The sequence below is a fragment of the Ruditapes philippinarum genome, unplaced genomic scaffold (assembly GCF_026571515.1).
Source record: "Ruditapes philippinarum isolate M1 unplaced genomic scaffold, ASM2657151v2 ctg22704_1_1_1_1, whole genome shotgun sequence".
In the NCBI taxonomy this organism is placed as follows: domain Eukaryota; kingdom Metazoa; phylum Mollusca; class Bivalvia; order Venerida; family Veneridae; genus Ruditapes; species Ruditapes philippinarum.
Genome location: NW_026865351.1, coordinates 501 through 4,544, shown reverse-complemented (window position 1 = coordinate 4,544; position 4,044 = coordinate 501). Strand labels below are relative to the sequence as shown.

Below are 4,044 nucleotides of genomic sequence, written 5' to 3'. Positions count from 1 at the left end.
AAACATTCCTTATTGATCAAGCCCGTAAAGCCATGTTTTCTGTAATTAGGAAATCTAGGATACTGAATTTACCAATAGATATGCAATTACACTAGTTTGCTACAAGGATAGCACCCATATTGTTGTATGGGTGTGAAGTTTGGGGTGTTGAAGATGTGAGTGTTGTGGATAAATTTCAATTAAAATACCTAAAGATAATTCTACGGTTGAAACAGAGTACTCCAAATGTTATGATTTATGGGGAGTTGGGTATTACCCCACTTTCAACACAAATTAAAAGTAGAGTTCTCAATTACTGGGGTAAAATAGTTAATTCTAAATGTGACAGGTCGGAAATTTAGTGACATGGTATGGTATTGGTTTTTTACCGTATAGTACGGTATCTAGAGTTTAGAGCAGTTTCATTCGGAGCGCTTTTGTCATTCTCTATCAGTTGTTGGCGGAGGTAGATGCGTGAAGCTTTTGTCACCTTTTGCTTCTGTAAATTTATGGTTATATTTTGTTGGAAGAAGGTTTTAGTATTGTAAGTTTGTTTATCTCTGTATTGGCCATTGAATTGTTAACGGTTTTGTTTATTTGTTTATTTCTCGGTTGAATTTATTGTTCAGTCGGTTCTGAAGAATTTCCCGCCAAACCCCGCGTCTTTGACCCCTTTGTCCTTTGACTGTCATATGATCTATTCTATTTGTCACTATTGCTAACAATAATTTTACATTCACAGCATGCAGTTACAAACACCAGAATGGGGAGTGTGTGATGTATGTTTAAGTGGAAATACCAAGGATCCCATTGATCCTGAAAGTAATTCTTAATGTTATATTGTTTCTTATTTTTTACATATATCATTGTTAAATGTGCAAAGGATTATATGTAATGTTTTTATTTTAATTCATTTAGGATCGAACCACAAGTATGTTCATTAAGGATCGAACCACAAGTACGTTCATTAAGTATCGAACCACAAGTACGAATGACAATTTAAGTTATTCTTTGATAACATTTACCAATATAATATTGCAATGCTATATGTCATTTTAAGTAATCGTTATATTGTTTAGTAAATATATGCTATTGTATATTTCAGGGTGATATGTATATACTCCTGTATACACATGAATAATTAATTGGAAAAATGTAAATATAAACAGTATGAGTGATCAATAAGTATGTTAGAGTTATCCTGAAAAGAAAATAAAGACTATCTGAACTCTGATGAAATTTATTGTCTTTATCATAATCATGAAAAGATTATTAAGAACCAGGGTTACATAAACATGATAAGATAGTCAGCATTCTATATAGAACAACTCATAATTTATATACTCTGAATAATATTAAATCAGATTGGGTCTGTTTTGTTCGAAATAATTTAAATGATCTTGGATTGTCGCATTTTTGGATAAATCAAAATGTGGAATCTCCTGCTTCATTCAAGAATACTGTCAACTTAAGATTGCGTGATCATTTTATGCAAAATTGGAGAAGTACAATTAATAATTCCAGTAAATGTCTAAATTACAGGATTTATAACAGGATTTTTGTTTTGAGCCATACCTCAGCAAGTTACCTATGAATTTAGCTTTAATTCTCTTTAAATTTAGAAGTATGAATCACAAACTTCCTATTGAAAAAGGAAGGTTTGATGATATTCCAAGAGAACTTAGAACTTGTAACCTATGTACCAGTAAACTCTTTAGGCGACGAATTCCATTATCTTTTTGAATGTTCACATTTAGTCAATACAAGAAAGCTGTATCTTGATAAATATTTCTATGAACGTCCAAGTGCTTTAAACATTTGAAAAATTAAATGAACCATAGTAATAAAGATATCCTTTTGAAACTTGCCATATTTTGCAAAAATATTATGTTATTATTTAAATAATGTTAGCTTATTAGATTATGTATTTTCTCTTTGTTTTTTTTTTGTTTTTTCTCGCAATGATTTTTGATTTTTCTCTCTCATCCTCCATTATCAGTCAATTATTACAGTAATTTTATTACATCATGGAGTTGTATGACCATTTATAATTTGCCATTTTGTAGTATTTTGTTTTTACATATTATTTGCCATTTTGTATTATTTTGTATGTATGTACTGTTTTATGTTGTCACATGCCCATATGGGCCCTGACGTATTCAAATAAAACTTGAAAACTTGAATAACAGAGTTCTCGCCCCTTAACAGTTCACAAATCGCTAGACATTGTTTAAATTGTTTATCATAATGTAAGATGATCAAACATAATCCACAAAGCCTCAGACACCGAGCTTTATTAAGCATAAACACTGAATAATGGATATAAGCGAAAGCTAAAAGTAATCACGCCATGCGAGCTGTAAATCAAATAAGTCCCATTTTAACAAAATCCATCAGGGAACAAAAAAATATTCAATTTTAAATGACTTCTACATAAAAGTAATAAAAAAAAAACTAAACCGTAAATGGTTTGTATAGAGCATGAAGAAATGTAGCTTATACATAAAGGTATAAGACGTTAACATTTTAGTATTCCAAATGGCTTGTTCCAGTTTAATAGTTATCACTCAATGAAAGAATTGGTCACTACGAAATGTTTGAATGAAATAATGAAAAATGGAATCCAGAATAATGCAACGTTTAAATATCATAAAGCAAGATGGAATCAATCATAATGCAAGTTCTAATATCATGTAGCAAGATGGAATTAAGCATAATGCAAGTTCCAATGTCATCAAGCAAGATGGAATTAAGCATAATGCAAGTTCCAATGTCATCAAGCAAGATAGAATAAATGCATTAATTCTGTTCCATAGATATTAAAGGCGTGGCTTATTATATCTTGTAGAATTGCTTACTACATCCTCCTCTTTCTTTAGTTTAGAACTCATCAATAAAATCAATAAACTTAAATCATCAAAACTTTAAATTTAAATGTGCAAACATATTGTAATAAGAAATATTTTTCTTTTCGTATGAAATAAGCTATATAGCAAGTCTATTATTATAAACTCTTCTCCTTTTTCAGCAGAGTTCATTAACCAATGCGATTTACTCTAATCAGTGTACTAGGCATCTGTTTCAACGAAGTAGTGATACATACAATGTTATTGTTAATTGTCATATCTTTTTCTATTTTTCGTAATGTCACAAAATATCAAGCAAATTACATTATTATCACAACATTTGTTCAAACAACTAGCATTGTTATCAAAAGAATGATTTGTTTTTCCGTTCTACCACACAAAAACCAATTATAAGGTAATTTAATAAAAACCAAAAAGTATTAATGTCACGAATAACAGAACGTTCTCAATACGCTATCATTTTTTTCCTAAGATTAATAAATCCAGCAAGCGGATATAAATGATTACACTGCTATGATAGCAAATATAATTAGGGCATTATTATGGCCACACATTAACCCTTATGGCTGTAACGAGAAATGATATCATAGATTAAACCATTTTTCTTTATTTCTTTTAATCTTCATAACGTCTCGGCGGTCGGCGTTTTCTCTGCGGCCTATTTCTAGGTAAAGATGTATTATCTGCAGGTTTCGTCTGCACTGGCTTTGATTCTCCATGAACATATCTAAATTTGGAAAAACGTCCGTGTGATTTCTTTTCCTCTATGTTTGATTGTAAGCATAGATCCTTTCATAGCGATGATTATCCCGGGGGTAGGTCAAACGCTGTTTCAAATTATTCCGTTGTCCCCGTTTTAATAATACACGATCCTCGTCGCCAATGTAACATTTATATTTTCTATTTGGATGGCTTACTAACACACAAACTAAACAAGACCCGAAGGATGGTTTATATATTTTTATTTATATGTGTTGCATCCAAGTATACACTCATAAACTCCCAAACATCAAGTAAACATACGCACAGTAACAATAACGATATTTGATATTAAAGGCGTGGCTTATTATATCTTGTAGACTTGCTTACTACAGTTATCAACTCTAATTAAGAAGGCATCCTATTTCTTTACATCAATAATAATACGAGGTTATTTTATGTGCGTGAAGTTAGCCGGACAGCCGGAACAGCCGGAGCA

The 4,044-nt window shown here is 31.0% G+C and overlaps 1 long non-coding RNA gene across 1 annotated transcript; it reads left to right on the top strand.

The window, feature by feature from the left end:
• The first annotated feature begins 324 nt into the window (after positions 1-324).
• LOC132728709 (uncharacterized) lies at positions 325-1,218 on the top strand. Its single transcript, XR_009625520.1, has 2 exons — positions 325-523; positions 722-1,218. It is a non-coding gene; the product is annotated as an uncharacterized LOC132728709 (long non-coding RNA).
• The last annotated feature ends 2,826 nt before the right edge of the window (positions 1,219-4,044 follow it).